Raw genomic sequence first — 19972 nt, 5'->3', positions numbered from 1 at the left:
GAACTTCTTCACAGTTCGAGTGGCCAAGGTCTGGAACGGGCTCCCAAGGGAGGTGGTGCTCTCCCCTACCCTGGGGGTCTTCAAGAGGAGGTTAGATAAGCATCTAGCTGGGGTCATCTGATCCCAGCCCTCTTTCCTGCCTACGCAGGGGGTCGGACTCGATGATCTATTGAGGTCCCTTCTGACCCTAGCATCTATGAATCTATGCTTCTGAAGTAAATCTCAGGATGTCATCTTCCCGCTGTAACTCAGCCTTGGTGAGGCCGCAGCTGGAGTACTGCATCCAATCCTGGACTCCACAATTCAAGAAGGATGTCGAGAATCTTGAGAGAGTCCAGAGGAGAGCTTCATGCATGATCAGAGGGCAAGAGAATAGGCCTTTTGAAGAGAGGCTGAGAGCCATGGGACTCTCCAGCCTGGAAAAGTGCAGGCTCAGGGGGGACCTGGTGGCTGACTATAAGTACATAAGGGGTGTGCATCAGGATCTGGGAGAACGTCTGTTCACCAGAGAGCCCCAAGGAAAAACAAGGACCAACAGTCATAAACTCCTTCAAGACCATTTTAGGCTGGACATAAGAAAAAATTTCTTTACTGTCTGAGCCCCCAAGACCTGGAATAGACTCCCTCCAGAAGTCGTGCAGGCACCTCCTCTGGACTCATTCAAGAAACACTTGGATGCTTATCTTGCTGGGATCCTTTGATGTCTATGAATCTATGAAAAAAAATCACTTGTAAATCATAGAAAATGAGGGTTGGAAGAGAGTTCAGGCAGTCATCTAGTCCAGCCCCCTGCTCAAAGCAGGACCCTCCTCAACTAGATTTTCCCAGCAAGGGCTTTGTCTACTCCAGTCTTAAAAACTTGCAAGGATGGAGATTCTACAACCTCCCCTGTGTAGCCTATTCCAGTGTTTTACTACTCTCCTAATGAGCAATCTCAGTGCTTGGAAAATATAGTTTCATAGTCGGTAGGGTCAGAAGGGACCTGAGCAGATCATCAAGTTCGACCCCCTGCCATGGCAGGAAAGAGTACTGGGGTCAAACGACCCCGGCAAGGTGTTCATCCAGCCTCCTCTTAAAGACCCCCAGGGTAGGAGCCAGCACCACTTTGCTTGGAAGTTGGTTCCAGATCCTAGCCGTCCTGACCATGAAGTAGCGCCTTCTGATGTCTAGTCTGAATCTACCCTCTGCCAGCTTGTGACCGTTATTTCTAGTCACTCCTGGTAGTGCTTGGGGGAACAGGGACTCCCACAATGCCTGTTGGTCGCCTCTGACTAGTTGTAAATGGCCACTAGATCCCCCCTCAGCCTTCTCTTGTGGAGGTTCAGGTTCAGGTCCCGTAGCCTCTCCTCGTAGGGCCTGCCCTGTTGCCCCTGATCATGTGAGTGGCCCTCCTCTGGACCCCCTCCATGTTGTCCACATCCCTCCTGAAGTGCAGCACCCAGAATTGGACGCAGTACTCCAACTGTGGCCTGACCAGTGTCTTGTAGAGGGGGAGGATCTCTTCCTTGGACCTGCTCGTGATGCACCTGTGGATGCATGACAAGGTACGGTTGGCCTTCCTATCTGGGTCCCCAAACTGTCGGCCCATGTTCATTTTGTCATCAATAATGACTCCAAGATCCTTTTCTGCCTCTGCACTGACAGGAAGGGAGTTCCCCAGCTTGTAGGTATGCTGCTGGTTCTTCCCCCTCAGACGCAGTACCTTGCACTTGTCAGTTTTGAAACTCATCCTGTTCTCATCCCCCCCACCCCTGTAACCTGTCTAGGTCTGATTGCAGCCTATTCCTCCCTTCTAGTGTGCCCACATCCTCCCACATCTTAGTGTCATCTTTGAATTTGAACAGGGTTCTTTTTACCCCCCTCATCGAAGTCACTGATGAAGATGTTGAACAGTGTGGGTCTGAGGACCGAACCCCGGGGGACCCCACTGCCCACATCCCTCCAGGTCAAATAAGGCCAGTCCACCACCACTCTCTGTGTGTGGCCAAACCATTTCATAGGTGGGGAAATTAAGGGATAGGTGGGCTCAGTTGTACTAGATGCTAGTAAGATGCTACTAACTAGATGTTCTAAGACAGTACTAAGCATGTACATAGTTGTAAATATGTAAACAGTCCTATTGACTCTAGGAGAGCTACTATTCTGCTTGTAGTCAAGCACCTGTATGGTAGGATTAGTCTGAGAGCACTTAACATGCTACAGGATTGAATCAAAACAAAGTTTAAGCACTAAATATAGCAAATTAAGGCCAGGATTAGAATAAGTATTTTCTGTTTTGCCATGATTAGTTGTGAGACCTCCAATGTAATGGAGGTGGTGGGCAAAATGACCAGGGGTGGGCAAAATGGCAGATGCAGCAAGTGGCCAGATTCCATTTCCCAGCAGCCCCTGCTCATGCGATAGTGCAAGGCCAGGGTTTCCTTGGAGACCAGCCCCAGCAGTGCTGGCAGGGTGTGTGGCAGGGTGCAGAGCTGCTCTGGAACCTGGCTGGGATCTTGCATACCCTGGGCAGAGATGTGCAGGTAGTGGATCACGGCTCTGCCCCAGCTTCTTGCAGCAGTGACAGCAGGGTCCAGAGCTGGGGCAGAGTCATGATCCACTATCTGCATGCCCCTGCCTCGGGCATGCAGTCTGCAGATTGTGGCTCTGTCCTGGTTTGGATCATGCTCTCACTGCTGCAAGTTCCCACCTGGGCTCTGGAGCAGCTCCATCCCCTGCCAGCAGGGGTGGCACAAGGAGAGGGTTGGGGGGGTGTGATAGGGGAGGAAAAAGCGCCGCCCAACGTGGCCCCAGATCCTTCCTGATGAACCCTGATATACTTACCACAGGGATGGAGACAAGCGGCAGCTGCGGGGAAACGCTAGTGCAGGCTCAGCAGTTCCAGAGCTGCCTGAGCCTATGAATCAGTAAGCCCCAGGGGTGAGGCCTGGGAGGAGCAAAGGCTGCTCAAAGAGAAGCTGGAAGAGGGGTCAGCTGGGTGGAAGGAGAGGCACAGCACACCAGCTGAGAGATGCGGGCAACAAAGCAGGGGAAGGTTTAGTTTGCCCGAAAGGTGATCCGGAGGCCAGGGATCAACCCGGGGAAGATTGACGGCTGGAAGGATCCAACCAAGGTAGAAGCAGGTAGCGTGGATGAGAAGAGATCATTCCAAGGAAGACTGCAGGGAGCAGCATCTTCCCAGGCCATGGATGTGGTAAGGGTCAAGTAAAGGAGAGGTTTGGAACCCCACGAAGAAAGACCAGGGTCAAGGCCCCTTTTGGGACCACTGACAGGGACTGCCTCCACATCAATCAACATCAAAGACATGGCAGGAGAGTAGGGGCAGTGCCCATAACCACCTAGGTGGACCCAGGGTACGGTCTCACCCTGACATTGCTGGGGAACAAGGCACCGACCCAAAAAAGGACCAAGCCTTACAACACATATCAGCGATATGGGGCTATAGCCACCCCAAAATTTCCCATAGCCTCCTGCAAGCACCCCTCCCAGCAGAGCCACTGCCACCCACCCTGTGCACGTGGTAACAGCTGAGTGTGCACTGCTCTTGCCTGCAGCCCACCTTCAGGCCCCCAACCAAGAGGCTAGTGCTGCTGCATGCCTGCTGCTGGGGTCTCCATGGAAACCAGTTCCAACCACATGGGCAAGGGCTGCTGTGACATGGAGTATGCTGCTGGCTGGATCCAGCCCATGGGCTGGACTTTGCTCATCCTTGCAGTAGATAATGTTACCTTCTGGGACAGGGCACTGTTGGGGCCTGCCACTTTAAGGGCTGAGCCAAGGTTTTTTTGTGGCGCCAGCCACTTTAGATCCCTGGCTGCCTATATAAACAGAGCAGTTTGCTGTTGGCAGGCCAGGCAGTAACATTGCCTGGCTGCAGGGCTGCATGCAACATCCTGGAGGTAAGAGCAGGAGCTGTAGGGAATGGTTTGGAGACTTTTTGTCCTGGGCATGACCTAAAATTGCAGCCTGGTGGGAGTGGGTGGTCTGGTGGGGCTCTCACTAGCATGGGAGCCCCCAGAAAATGCCAGGCCACTTATCACCCCAGTGAAAGGCGAGTAAGGGCGCCTTAACCCCAGCCCTCACCTTTGGGTGGGCCATATTCCATCAGAGTAGGGTAGGACAAATAAGCTTCGGGAAGCACCTGAGCCTGCTGGGCCGGGCATGCTTCCAGAAGCCCCTGACCTGGGAATGGGGGACCTCGATCCCTAAGTGCAGGCAAGAGGCATAAACCCAAATGAGGGACTTGACTGGTCAATGTTGGGGCCAGGACCGGACAGTCAAAAGGGCCAGGGGCCCACCGCGAGGGCTGCCCATGGTGAGCAAAGAAGCTCGGGGTCCCGACTGGCCTGAGACGGGGCCTGGGCTTAAATAGAAGCTGAAGTTCCCATGAGTGGGGCCACAGCTATTGGGCAAAGGGGACGGTTGAGCCAATTACCTGAGATGCAATCTGCGAGGCTTGGGCCACAGTGTAGGGGTAGAACGGAGCCACAGATAGCCCTCCCAATATCGGGGTGTAAAATGGGCAGCCTCCCACCTAATTAACACTCAGTTATGTTCCATCGAGGCATGACAGATGAGGCAGGTGGGCGGCATGCTCAGAGGCAGTTGGGGAAACTAGCCCTGTGGCTAGTCAAGGACCCTCACTTTGCCATACCTTCCTATGCTACTTTATCCTGACCAAGGTGTAAAGAGCAAAGAGAGACCGTGTACACTGGGAACTAGCATTCCATGTGATTGGGAGTAAGACTGGAATAAACAGTTAGTTGATAATTAGGAGTTGCAGTTAGCTCTGCCATCACACAATAGGACTTCTGGGAAAGCAGCTAACACCTGGGCTTAAAGGAAACTGACATTATAGCTGAAGAGATGTAGCTTTGACTGTGGATGAGGGCACTTGCATAGAATGACTCGTGGTGTTCCCCCACCGCCCAAGATGAAAATGTCCACAGGGCCGGTAGTGGCCTGTAATGCACATGTAGGAGCAGCCTCTCCTCTTGGAATACTCTGTGTCAGAATGGCCTTGCTGGGCCAGACAAATGCTCCATCTAGCACAATAGCCTGTCTCTGATGGTGACAAATTGTAGATGAATTAGAGGGAGAATGGGGAATGTCTAGAGTGATCCATCCCTTGTCATATCCTCTCTAGCATCAACCATCATTGGTTTTAGGGATGTTGGAGGATACCTCCCTTATTGCTTTTATTTAACATCTCCCTATATACCTCCCCTCCATGAATTTGTTAATCCATTCTTTGAACTCAGTTACATTCCCCATGACATACTTCCACTGGATGTCTCTCTTTCATGGTAGAATTAGAGTGATGTTGCAGTCGTGATGGCCCTGGAATTGCAACAGGCAAGGATTTCTGAGGGTGATATCTTTTATTGGACTAACTGTATAGTTGGGATAGAGTTAGACAAGCTTTTGCATGCAAGGCATGCTTCTTTAGGTCTGAAGAATGTTTCAAAAGCTTGTGTAACTCTATTCCAACGATGCAATTGATCAATACAAGATCTCCCCAGGGATCTTGGTTTTCTCTGATTTAAGAATATCCCCAATTTTTGGTTTAATAATAATAATAATAATAATAATAATAATAATAATAATAATAATAATAATAAAAAAGTAACCCCAAATCCACATTTTTTTCATGTTTAAAATGAAACACCCCTAATTTGTAGGTATAATACCTATATATTAGGGGTGTTTCATTTTAATCAAGGAAAAAATGTGGATTCAGGGTTACTTTTTTTAAACCAAAAATCAGGGATATTTTTTAAATCAGAGAAAAATAGGATTCCAGGATATCACTGTAAGAAATCCTTGCTTCTTTTTTCCATTGGATAACCACTCCAAGACCCAGAATAACTGAGCTAATTGGTTCCCACTGGCATAAGATGCTGAGGGTGATTGTGGAGGAAGTACAGGTATTGAGGTCTGAGTCTGAAGTTCAAACTGCTGGTTCATTACATGTCTTTCAGCCCAGTCTCTCAAAGTCAGTACTTCACTACCTCATAAGTGTCCATAACAGTGATACAAGGACTTTTGCTTCTATCAAACTTGTGAAAGCTGATGCAATCACCTCTGCAATTACCACCTGACAACAGCAAATTAATACTTACAAATGGATGCTATTAATGTATCTTTGTTATAATGAATGCTTTCCCTAATGACTTGCCTCAGACAGCTGAGCTCGAGGATTTGGTAGAAGTAAAAGAAAAGCATCAGCGGATATTATAACCTCATTTAGAGCTGTAAATCAGTGTCTGGTAAATCTAGTTCTAAATGTCAATTTCCACTTCCTGATCTTGCAAATCTGGAAGTTCCTCTGCAGGTGTGTATTTACCTGGATTTATTTATGTTTTCTCTTATTTTTAGATTCTACCTCAGTAGACCTATTTTGCCCTCTGGTGCAAGCTAAAGTGTGTTTTCATGTGTATTTATAAACACAGTAGTCGAAAACTCTAGACGGTAGGAAGCTTGCTACTTCCATGTGGACAGATCTGCAAGGGTTGGGGTCTTTGTCTCTATTAGTGAACAGGGGAAAATGAAACAACTGGAAGAGTTCATTTGCGCAAGCTTCCTACCGAGAATTTTTCCACGTAGTTCTTTGGGGAGTCACCATAAGAAGGCACAAACTCCAAATCTGTTGGATGATAGGACCACAGTTGTATATGGGTGGAAGGGGGATCAGGAAGAGGTTTTCACTTTTCCGCAAGGAGTATATATCTTGTGGCAAGGACTCTACTTAAAGTTTCTGTACAGCAGTTGATCCCTACTGCTGTCTTCCATGACATTTTTCCTAAGGAGAATGTTGTTTAGGAAATGTATTTAAGGAAATGTAGTTTAGATAAAACTACCATAAGCTGAATAAATAGTTGCTTAGATCATCGTGCATGAGTGGTTTGATGTCCACTTGGGAGGAAGTATTGAGTAGGGTATCCCAGAAGTCTGTCTCACATTCAGTAATATTTTATGGTTTGAAGGATGGGATTTGAATTAATTTTATTTATGTATTCCTGTGGAATACAGCAACCCAATGACAGAAAAAGCTATAAACAACCTATAAACCACAGCACTGAAGGATAAGCCTAGAGTGACAGTTTTAGTTTTGATATCCATTGCAAAGCATCAGCAGCAGCCTAGTGCAGATCTTCAGTGCAACATTAAGAGGATAAATAGAGCATTCCTCCATGATGTGAGCCATAGTTTGGATTTTGCCACCCTCGCACTTGGGGTTGGGATTTGAATGATATAATGATTTGAAGGATTCAGATGCACCAACGTGGACGGAGTTACGACCACTCTGGATACTAAGGTTAGAATTCAGAACAACCGTGACAATCTGGAAAAATGGTCTGAAATTAATCAAATATAAAAATTAGAAAGTACAATTGCAAAGTGCTGCATTTAGAATGGAAAAAAAAATCACATGTACAAATACAGTCTAGTTTGCCTACAGTCCTTCAGAAAAGGACCTGTGGATAGTGGACCTCAAGCTGAATATGAGTCAACAGAATGCTCTTGTTGCATACTGGATTGTATAAACAGGAGTGTTGTTTCCACTCTTTCTCTCTTCAGCACTGAGTACCATGTCCAGGTTTGGGCACCACACCTCAAGAAAGAGGTGGACAAATTAGAAAGAATCCATTGAAAAGCAATAAAGTTATTTGAAGTCTAGGGAACAAGAGTTATAAGAACAAGTTGGAAGACCTGTGACTATTTAGTCTGGAGCAGAGAAGACTGAGGTTAGGGATTGATAACTGCCTTCAAATACCTGGCTATAAAGGGGGTGGTCATGAACTATTCATTGTTACTGCAGGGGTCGGAACAAGAAGTAATGGTCTTAAACTGTATCATAGGCAATTTAGGTTGGATATTAAGAAGAACTTTCTCACTATAAGGGTAGGTCAGCACTGAGATCACTAAGAGAAGAAACAGACATTTCCTGATGTCGCATTTGTGCCACCATGAGATTTCTTTTATGGGGGTAAAAGTGGTGATCAAAGGGAGATCCCTAATCTGTGCCATGCCACATCAGTGACTGTGATGAGGTAGTAAAAATGTGTGTCCCTTTATTGCAGCAGATATCTATTTGCTGTGTCACAGGAGAGAGCAGGCAGCTTAGAGCTGCTTACACTCTCTAGCCACTTCAGTCAGGTGCTCTGGGGGCTTCAGGGGCCTGATCCTGTGCATGGTTGGTAAGATTGGGTCCCTTAAGCCCCCAGAACACCTGTTGTGCTTTCTCTGCTTGCAGAGATGTGGACTGGGGAATCTTGGGTCACTTCTCTATAAGTAGGGAAAAGTCGAGGCTTATCACTTATGGGAACCTGCCTTGGGATCTCTAAGGTACATCTTCATAAGCAGGGAAACTCCACACGGGTTGGTTGGATCACCATGCATCAATGGAGGTATGGGGGAGGTATGCTGTACCTCCATGCTGGGACCTGGGGAATCCCCAGTTCTCTGTGTTTTCAGTGGGACTCGTGCCGACTACTTCACACAGAGGCATGGGTGCCATTGTGGTGTGGTGCAGAGGCATGGGGTGACATGGGAATTGGAGAATCCTTGATATCCCATGCTTCCATGCTGGGACCTGCACTGCTCCATGCCTCTCTATGAAACATGGGTCAGCGCAGGACATGGAGGCATGGGGCCACACTGGGGCGTGGAGGCATGGGGGCCATGGATTCCCTGGCTCCTGTGCCACTCTGCAGCTCCTTGACAGGATTTGGGCTGCCCTGTGCTTCAAGTTGGGGCACAGGCCAGTGTGGGTTCTGTCATGGAAGCACTGGGCACCAGAGATCCCCTGGCCACAATGCTATCCCATGCCAGGACCTACACTCACCTGTGCCTCCATGTGAAGCATGGGTTCACATGTGTCCTGGCAAAGGTGTGGGGAATTGAGGGATGAAGGAATCCCCAGGCAAGGGGAACATAGTACTCATTGTCCTGCATCCAGTCCCTGATGGATGCAGGACAGTGGGCAATATGTTTTGCCCAATAAAGTGAATCAGTTTTGGTAGGCCATACCACCCACAGTTGATCCTCTTTGGTTGCGAGATGTCTGTTTCTACCCCTGTAGTGGCTATTAAAGGTCTGTCTTGGAGGCTAGATAACCATTTGTCTGAGATGGTTTAGTTGGGGATGTTCCTGCCTTGAGCAAGGGGTTAGATTGGATGACTTCTTGAGGTCCCTTCCAGTCCTACTTTTCGATGATTCTGCCAATGAATGAAGATTTTACATGTAACCCCTCTCGGGAAGGGGTGTGGATGTTGGGCTGTGGTGTTTCAGTTTCCCCAGCAGTATATCAGTTTAACAGGAGGGCATAAACCAGAATGATTTATTCATACTCCTAAGCATCAGACAAGCAATTTGTAATACAACACATCAAACCCGGTGTAGAAACCAGATAACACAAGCACTCCTTTTAAAAGTGCAGCTTAAAACCCCAGCTCCAGTAGTCTCACAAGAACCTTTTGGGGCAAGACTCTTCACCTTGTGCACAGCCTAAGCTGTCGTAGACAGCACAAGGACTTTCACCACTCCTCAGCCATGCTGATCGCACTAACTTCTGCAACCTTTTCAGTGTAACTCCCTCTGGTCCTGCTCTGTCATGGCAGTCAGTTTCTCTCCCTGCTGGGGTCTCCTCAGTGGGGAAGTTTATCCTTCTCCCAGCTGCACTCAGACCAGGTACCTTCACAATCATCTTGGGGCCTCTTTCAGTTGTGCATGGAGCGTATTGGAGAGCAAGGACTCTCCTCTTCTCCAACCATGCTGGCTCCAGGCAAAATGGCCCCTGTATTGCAGCTGCTTTTTCTTACCTCTCCTCCTGCTATTGGGGGTCTGTAGTTCAAACCATTGCCCCTTGTGTTTATTTTCATGGGCTTTTCATAGCTGTGTCCACCCTCCTTCCCATTGGTTGGTGGCAACTTTCTGCCAGCTCCCAAGACAGGTTGGAAGCCATAGTTCAACTCAGTTCCCCGGGTCTAGGTTTTCTGGGCTTGGAACAGCACCATCTCTCTCTGCTTAACCTGTTGCAACTCAGGGGCAGGGGTCACATAAAAAAGATGATTTTGTGTCAAGAGCTGGCAGTGCAGAGGCAGCATCAAATGTGGCATGGCTTTTCACTGAAGGCATTGATCCGAGTGAACTTGGATTGGAGCTCTCTACACAGCTCAGATAACTATACCTGGATTAGGTGTTGGAGTGTACGGGCAAAATATGGCCCATGGGTCACATCTGGCCTGCCAAGCCACTTTGTCAATCCCACAGCAGATCCCTTGACCCTGTCTGGCCCAGGCAGTCCATGCTGTGGTGCATGCAGCCACTCTCACCACCCCTGGGTGCACAGTGGGGCTGGGGTGGCCCAGCAGCTAGACTCTGTTTCCCAGTAGGCCCAGGAATGGCTCCTGGCTGCCACTGCCAAACCTGGCTGTGCTGCCCAGGCATCTGGCCTGTCTGCTCATACCCAAGTGTCGGGGGCGCTGGATGGAGAAGGTGGGCAGGGTCTCCAAGGAGACTGGCTCTAACCTGCATGGGCAGGGCGTGTGGGCAGGGAGCGGCATCTGGGAGTGGGATGGGTAGGTGGGGCTGGGAATCAGGATCAGGATTGCAAGGTGGAGGCAGAGCCACGATCTAGTGCCAGCATGTCCTTGCAATGGGTGTCAATTCTGCAGGCAGGGATGCATGGGGAATGGACCATGGCTCTGCCCTGGGCCCTGACCCCATGCTGTCACCAATCCACAGTCCTGGTCCTGATAATGGCCCTTCCCACTCATCTTGCTCCTTCCTGCAGCCTCATTCCATCTGCCTGGCCATGCGCCTTGCCTGTGTAGGTCCCAGCTGGTCCCAGTGGTGACCCCAGGATCATTGGGCACTGATAGCGTGAGGCTGGGGGCGTGGGCAGAGCTCCAATCTGCTCCCTGTACACCCCTGCCTGTGGAACCATCTGTAGGTAGCAGATCGTGGTTCTGACCCTACGGCCAAAGTAATTGCTCACCTCTGAGTTAGCCTCTGGACTGAAAGAAGCAATAGTCCTCATAGGGCATGGAGATGGATCTTGTCAGATTTTGGGATTATTTTACCATCTGACACCAAAGCAGAAGTGGGCTGTAGTGGAGCAGGAAGGCAGAAGTGGGACTTTTGTCTATTGGTTGCTCATGTGGAGGGATATGTAGCTGAAGCAACGGACTGCTGCCAACATAATTCAGATCTACATTATTGCTGTGTTCTCTCGAGTCAACCCCTCAATAAAGCTTTTCCTTGTTTTAATATGCCAAGTTCTTTACTTATCTTCAATTATCTGTTGCAGACAATTGTCACACTGACTACAAGAGGTTTTTGCAGTTACTGATATAGATTTTTATTTTAAAAGATCCACTGGAACTTTATAGCAAGCATATATCTAAAGCGTTGATTACAAAGTCCCCATTCAGCTCTTCAGAGGAGAGCATGACTGCAGCTAAATCAGTAATGCAACCCAAAAAAAAAAAAAATTAGGAGGAGAAAATAAATGGAGATTAAAGAAATTTCATAGATTTCATAGACATTAGGGCTGGAAGGGACCTCGGAAGATCATCAAGTCCAGCCCCCTGCCCGAAGGGCAGGAAGTCAGCTGGGGTCATAGGATCCCAGCAAGATAAGCATCCAGTTTGCTCTTGAAGGTGTTCAATGTAGGCACTTGAACCACCTCCGGTGGCAGGCTGTTCCAGACCTTGGGGGCTCGGACAGTAAAGAAATTCTTCCTTATGTCCAGCCTGAAACGGTCTTGTCATAGTTTATGACCATTCGACCTAGTCGTCATCCCTTGGGGTGCCCTGGTGAACAAACGTTCCCCCAGATACTGGTGGTCACCCCTGACAAACTTATAGGTGGCCATCAGATCACCCCTGAGCCTGCGCTTTTCCAGGCTAAAGAGCCCCAGGGCTCTTAGCCTGTCATTGTAGGGTCTGCTTCTCTTACCTCTGATCATGCGCGTGGCTCTTCTCTGGATTCTCTCATGCTTCTTCACATCCTTTTTGAAGTGTGGAGCCCGAAACTGGACGCAGTACTCCAGCTGCGGCCTCACTAAGGCTGAGTACAAGGGGAGAATGACGTCCTGGGATTTGCTTGAGAAGCATCTATGGATGCAAGCCAGCATTTTGGTCGCTTTACTAGCCACAGCATCGCAGTGCAGGCTCATGTTCATGTTCATCTTGTGGTCAATGATGACCCCCAAGTCTCTTTCTTCCATAGTGCTAGCCAACATAGCACTGAGAAGTTGCATCTTGAATTCAATTGTTGTGCTTTGTGGCTTCATCATATCCTGGTTACTTTTCCTTTCCACACTAGTAATGCTACCTTGCTGCATGAGATTTAGTAAATTGGTTCTTACTTTAAGCCTTGCAGATTAGAAAGTTCCCGTGATTTTGTAAGTACATAGAAACTCTTGTCCTACTTGAAGGCAAAATGATGTTGGGGCCTGGAACTGAAGATTTTTTGTGTCTGCTAATGATCCAATGTATGACCTTTGGACAACCTCTGTGTGTTTCGTCTTACCTGGGGGCGGGGAGTTTATTTCGGGTAGAGGGCCACTTACTAAGTTTTGGCAAGCCATTGAGGGCTACATGACAGACAGGCGGGGCAGATAAATATTAATTTTCTAAATTTTGTAGGGGCCCTGCAGGCCAGATAGAATGGCCTGCTGGGCCGCATCCAGCCCACGGGCCGCATTTTGCCCACCCCTGATCTTACCCATCTTGAATATGCCAGAGTATGTTTTGCCAGGCCGTTATGCTTGGTCAGCTGTTTCCACATCTCAAAATAGGCTCCTTCTTTCTTCTCTGAAATCAGTATGCAAGGTGGGGAGTCTTAAATGGGTTCCAGTGAACCCAGGATTACCATGTTGTAATCTAACTGCAACCTTATCAATGAAGTTTCTTTGTTGTTTTATCTCTGCACTGCCTGTGGCTTTGCATGTCTTGGCAGATAGAATTATTTAGTAGCAGCCTAGTATAATAAATGCCTCACACCATTAGCTCCATCAGCCAGAGGAAACTCTGTTAGCCTCCCATTCTTTCTACTGTTCTGTTGTCACAATACTACTGTGCTAGGACTCTACAGCATGGCGGACAGGAGCACTATGCATTCATATTCCTCTCTACTTTAAAGCCAAAGACTTTGCTTCCAAGGACAATAGTTACTATGTGGTATTTTGTAAACATTTAATTCACATGATATATGTGCACATAAGAAGCTAAATTTATTGTTTATTGAATCTACTGATTGCAATTAATGCATACTTTACCTCATATTTACCATATGTTTTGTGCTGGCCAGCCTGACCTCACTCATTCCCACGCTTCTGGCTGTAGTAATTGTATTTGGGAGTGCCCTAGGACAAATGCAACACTTTTTGGTTCCAGGTTTCTTTCCCAGGTTTTAGACTTGGTTTTCTAACCTACCCATTAAAATAAAAATTCTGGATTTTACCTGTAGGGGCAGGAATGAACTCTGGGGTAGTGATATATGGCACTTCTCCCAAGGGAAAAGATTGAGTTTCCTAGGGAGGAAAGCAAAAGCAAGTGCAGAAACTTCTAGGCTTCACTTGGCTGTGTTGATTTCTGTGAATTTAGCATTGCTTTTATTAAAGGAAAGAATTGGGTAAGACAGATATATAGATTAAGGGTACATCTACATGTGATGCTACAGTGACATAGCATCTGTGGGCGTCTACATGTGATGCGCTCTTCTTGTGTACTGCGCCACTACAGTGAAGTAGATTCTAAAAATAACTGTGTGCTGTGTGTACAGCGCGGTATGGGCTGTTACTTCACCATGCTTTAGTACTTCCAAAAAGGAAACAGTAAATCACAGCGTGGTAACAACGTCACCATAGCGACATGTGTAGACATGCCCTAAGCCTCTTCCACTGTCTGCCTATCTGCCAGCTATGACTTCTGCTCTATTTTCTAGGTCCCACATACAAAGTATTGGCATTGCCTTCTAGGTCCCACATACAAATTATTTAGGCTTGACCCGAGAGGATCCAACTTTCCCAGCTTCTTTATTCATCCCTTGTTCCTAGTGTATTTTCTCTCATTGGTTGTTGCTTATCCATACAGATGAATGTCAAGATATTTAAAGCAAACACCTGTGTGAATATACACTTCTAGAAATCTGAAATGCAATGTGCCGTATGGGGCTTGCGTGGGAGGACTTTGAGAGTGCTTTCCAGGAGTACTTGAAGAAAGGGGACTTAACAGAAAGCAAAGGAAACCCTGCCTTGGGCTGTGTTTCTGCCCTGAAAAAGGGGGATATATTTGCCCTATGAAAGGCACATGAAACAGAAGACCCTGGGGAATAGCAGCAGAAGAAACCTTATCTGCTGAAGAGAGCAAGGAAATGAACAGCTCCCAGCTGAAATAGCTGCTAGGAAAACTGAGCCAAAGCCAAGCACATTCAACAAGATAGGCAAGCCCAGTTGCCAGTGGACCTTGGAACAAGATGGTTAAGGTGGTCCAAAGGGGTTAGAAGATCTCAGGGTAGACCTTGGGGAGAACCTCATGACACAAGGGGAGTAACACAAGGGGAGAATTGACATGAAGGACTCTTGAGCTGTTCTTCAGTGTTGATGGAGAGCCCCAATCTGAGAGAAAGGTAATGGGTGAGACCTGGGGATTTTTGAGAAGTAGTAGAGTGGACTTGGTGCGAGTACCTCCCAGTGGGAAAATGTAAGTGGAGGGAGACACTTGCAGTCAATGCAGTACACAATAAACACGGCCAAGTCTGTTACCTTGCAACCATCAGCAATGCACACAGGTCAAACCTAAAAACAAATTTGTTCTTGCTATAAACTAGAACTGAGGCACAGTGATGGCAGCTGTGTAGTATTGAAGGTGACTCATTGTGCTACTAAGCATTTGATATTAATTTGTTCCTCTGCTATAATACTATACATATTGTCCTGGGTTCTTGCACTTCAAGATATTTTATGGAGTGTGAGCTCACAGTCATGAATTACAGCTCCCTTGAGTGTATTTTAGCAGCTGAGAATATGGCATTTTTATCTTGTCAAATGGCAAGAAGGTTCTTTTAGCAAACTTCATTAAATTAATAGAGAATAAATAATGGTGGCCCTAAATGATGAGGCAATGATTGCGTAAGGATGACACCTGAAAGCATTAGTGAAACTCATGTTCATTATCTGGACTTCTGAATTAAATTCTTGTTTCATAGCTGAAACTCCAGGACTTTGGTTTTTGCAGAAGGTAAAACAGGAATTTGTCCTAAAATTGTGCTCTGCACAAATTCACAGTACCACCTCCAGGTCTTCCACTTTTGTTCTCCTAACATTTTAGCCAATGCTCTGTGTTCGATTGTTTTTAAAAGTATCTGACTGTCTATCTGAGCTCAGGTGCCAACTGGGAAGTCATGGGTATATGGCCAGCACCAGAAGAGCATGGGATCTATGACTTCAGAGAGAAACAGCAAACAGTAGAGAAATGGGCCATGACCCTAGTAATAGATAGGAATGTGGCTGGGGGTAAGAAGTTGTTTGTAATGTATCTATAAGGAAAGGACTGGAGATAGACCAATATTGGATTAACCTATAGTATAGAGTGATATAAACTAAGCTATGGTTGTCAAACATATGGCCCACAAACCAGGTCTGGCCTGAAGAAGGGGGTCACTTGGCCTGAGGAATTTCTTGTAGAGGGTGCAGCTGGGGAGCTTGGCGGGATGGGTTGCTGGATGCCTGAGGGGCCCTGCCCTGGTGATGTGCCACTGGGGATGCCAGGTTGGGGCAGGGGCTTGGGAAGGCCATCTGTGCTGCTACAGACAGCAAGGCTTAAGCCTCGGTCCCAGGGCATGAGTGTGTCCACTGGTTGCCGCATAAGGGGCATGGACTTGCGGGCACTCCCTGACCGACAAATGTGACTGGTGATGGAAACCCACTGTGCCCACAAGGCCTTGACCTTTATGAAGCACTGCTGCATCAACCAGTTGTGCCCATGCTCCCAAATCCAGGCTGACAGCCCCTCATAGAGATGGGCGTTGGAGCACCCACTATGCTCAAACTGCTGCTGCACGTCTGCCTCGCCCCACAGTGCCATGAGGTCACCAATCTCTTTTTGCAACAAGTTGGGGCCCTGGGTGGTGGGCACAGGTGTGAGCACAGCTGTGGATGAGGAGGATGCCATCATAAGTCCTGTGCTGGCTCTTTGGGCCCCTGTACAGCTGTCCCTGCACTGCTGGGCCTGGACAGCTGCCTAGAGTGCCCAGCACAGGGGCTGGGCATGGGACTGGCAGTAGTGTGGCAGAGACAATGCCCCATTGCACCTGTGAGCTCAGGGCAGGCTGCTGGGGGTGGGTTGCAAGCAGGTGGAGCTGGCCCCAGCAGCCAGAAGTTGCCTGTGGCTCGGCCTGATGTCTGGTAGGCCTGGCTGGAGCTTGCAGCAGCCTGGAGGCCTGGATTCATAGGTTCATAGTAAGGGCTGGAAGGGACCTTGCAAGATCATCAGGTCCAGCCCCCCTGCACTAGGCAGGAAAGACAACTCAGGTGACCCCAGTGAGGTGACTGTCCAGTCTCCTCTTGAAGATTTCCAGGGTAGGTGATTGTACCACCTCTGGAGGGAGCTTATTCCACAGACAGAACAAGAAGCAATGGTCTCAAGTTACAGCAAGGGAAGTTTAGGTTGGATATTAGGAAGAATTTTCTCACTAGGAGGCTAGTAAAACACTGGAACAGGTTCCCTGGAGAGGTGGTAGAATCTCCATCCTTGGAGTTTTTTAAGACTTGGTTAGAGAGAACCTTGGCTGGGATGATTTAATTGGGGATGGTCCTGCTTTGTCCAGGAGGTTGAACTAGATGAGCTCCTGAGCTTCCGTCCAACCCTAATTTTCTATGATCAAGTGCACACTTAGCAAATTTGTGGCTGATACTGAATCGGGTGCAGTGCAGATACTCCAGGAAGTATGAATAGGATCTAGAATTGGGCTCTTTCCCCCCCATATAGCTGGCTGGCTACTGTGAATTGGGCCTTGCCCTTGCCCTTCATTGCCTTTGCCTTTGGGATGTCTCTTCCAGTAGCTGCTTGGGAAGAGCAGCCCATTGTGCTTGGCTTGTTCAGGAGTTGTAGTTGTATCTGGTTGCTCTACAGGGGTACAAGGCTGGTAGAATGCTTGAATACTTTCCCCAGTCCTTTCCTACAAAACAGTAGCCAGTTACAAGGTGAACCTTTCTGAATTCGTGTGGGTGGAAATCAATGTTGGATTTAGGCTTAAGCTATAGCTTAGAGCCTCTATATTGAGTCCATGATTTTTAGTGTCTAGTAGATTTACAAAGTGAAGTTCATAGGCTTATCTATGAAAAGTGTTTTGTAAGTTCCCTTTGAGGATGAAAACTGAGATCAGAGAGGGAGTGATTGTCTTGTGAGAAGTGTGCCCCCACAGGTAGTTGAGTATTGTTGTCTTTGATAGATTGTCAGAGTGCGTTCAGCAGAGACTTCCTATGCCTGAAGAAGGGTGATTGTGCCCAAAAGCTTGCAAATAACTTTTTTCCAAATACTCAGTTGGTCTAATAAAAGGTATCACATCCACTCAAAAAACCTTGCCTGTCTATGTCTGTAGACCAACATGGCTATGACCAAATGCCCATCAACATGTTTGCCCAAGGCATTCATAAATAAACAACTGCAGCCCCAAGTGTGGGAAGGAGTGCCTTCAGACTGGCAGGCACAGAATTTATTGTAAACAAAGTAAAACCATACATGCATTAGTGTTAGCAGATTCAACAGAATGTAACATAAGAGTCACACATGCAGATTCAACACATCTCTCAGAACCAGTCAGTAAAGCAGTAGGGGACTCTTTGGATTTATGAAACAGATACATAGATAGGTGGGTAACAGACTTGAAGGGCAGAAAGTCTGATTTTCTTTTCCAGAATGGCATGCATAATTGCAGCTGAAGCTACGGGAACTGCCTATACACCTTGTCTTGCTGCTGCTGTGTAAATGAAAAGGAAGACTTCATTCATCAGGAATGTAAATCCAGTGTCTTTTGCCAATGACAAATATACCTGCTTCCTCTAAAATGTATATTTTTAAAGGGTTGAAATACACAGGGTTTGTGTGTGTAAATGAACTTTTTGAATAATTGTCTCAGCTGGAGTTGCATTGAGCTTGGCATCAGTGTAGCCCACGTAGTGGTCCCTCCCTAAAATTGTTAATGTTGAAAGAGAAGTATCATGTGATTGCATTATAACACGTGTAAAGTGTGAGTGGTGAAAACCTTTCTACAAAGAGGTAGCAATATTTTCAGTATGAGGTTGCAAATCTTTGTGAGGGGAAAAAAGTTTGGTTTACCTAGTTATGAGTGGCCCTTTTAAATGCTTATGATAGCCTCTATACATGCAGAGATTGTAGGACTACAAACCTACAAATATTCAAAGAGGGTGGGATAGAGCTATACCCTGCCTTTTTAACCTTGTCCAACCTTCCAACACTGGTGATAATCCAGAGCCAATCAGTTCTAGCTAGAAATTAAAAGAAGCAAAGAGCCAGTCTTTTTGTTCCTAGATGAGAAAGCAACAAAAGAAGTGCAACAGAATGGAAATGTTTAGTAAGTGAAATATGAAAGGCTGCTTTATGGTTTAATATTAGCTATTTGCTACCTTGGCTCATTGAGCATTTCATGTAAAAGGCAATGACTTAAAGTATTAATGCAGCACAATGTCATAATGAGATTCCTATTTCTAGAGCCTATTGTCAAGATGAATGACACGTATTTGAGCAAAGAAGTGGTATCCTTGAATGAATCTTGCTGTGTGCACGTGTGTGTGTGTGTGTGTGTGTGTAAATCTTGACTTTTACTGACAACAACAGGGATTTGGACATATCCACTTTTCTTTTTAGATAAGGAAGGTTAAATGGGAAAGGCCCATTCACTCTTAAAGTCCCCCCCCCCCCCCCGCTAGTTTGGGATTATGCTAGTTTAGAACAAGAGGAACTGCTGATCCTCAAACTGAACATAGCCAATATCAAAGGATATTTTCTCTCTGTATCTGTTTTCAGTGTATGTACAGCATTTAACACAATGATGTTCACTGTTGCAAGGCAAATACAGAGTAATAAAAACAGGAAGAAACTTCCTTCCTCTAATTAAAAACCTTTGTAATTTTGTAGGTCCCAGTGACAACACTGCCTTTGGATTAGAACTTGAATCCTTTCTTTGCCTAACCTTCTTCCCCGCATCCTTACACAAAAAAGGAAATATATGGTTGGAAGTTCTGTCCAAGCAACCAGGCTTTACTTGAAGGTCCCCAGTTCCAAAGGACCTTGTGGGAGTCAGTACTGATCTAGAAAGAAGAGTTAAATTCTGGGGATTTCTTCTTTCTATCACCCCCACGGAGTTGATAGGGCTGTGGAATCAGAGAAGCAGCAGCAGACGGGATGGGTGGGAGAGTGAAGAGACCGTCTGGGCAGGGAAAGTTGCCATGTCCCTGTCGTAGCTTCAGAAAGCTGCTGCTGCTGCCAAGAAGTGTGGGGACCAGAGGTAGGGAATTAGTAATAACACATTTGATTCAAGCTTCCTGCTATTTGCTGCTTAATGTAGCAGCCACTGAAACAACTAGCCACAGGAACAAGTGTGGGAAGACAGCCATTCAAAGTGGTAACACCTCCAGTAGTCTTCTCAGCCACTTGTATATGTGGACAGAGGCTCTACAGGTTGATCTCGAAGCATCGACTGCTCAAGTGTGCCTGCATACTTCCATGTGGGGGAGAAGGGGTGGATAAGGGTTGCATTTTGGATATGCAATGATGCCGGGGGTCACTTCAGTATTGGACAGGGATAGTGCTTTGAATTTGTGCTATGCCTTAAGAACCCATAGGTATCTCTGTGCAGGGATTTCTGTGCCTCCTTGTAATAGTGTACATTGACTTTATACTCCTAACAGGTACAATAATGCTATTTTTTGTCAAGCCTT

This window comes from Alligator sinensis, unplaced genomic scaffold (genome assembly GCF_000455745.1).
Source record: "Alligator sinensis unplaced genomic scaffold, ASM45574v1 scaffold532_1, whole genome shotgun sequence".
Lineage (NCBI taxonomy): Eukaryota > Metazoa > Chordata > Crocodylia > Alligatoridae > Alligator > Alligator sinensis.
The sequence above is the reverse complement of the archived record's forward strand: the minus strand, read 5'-3'. Positions refer to the sequence as shown.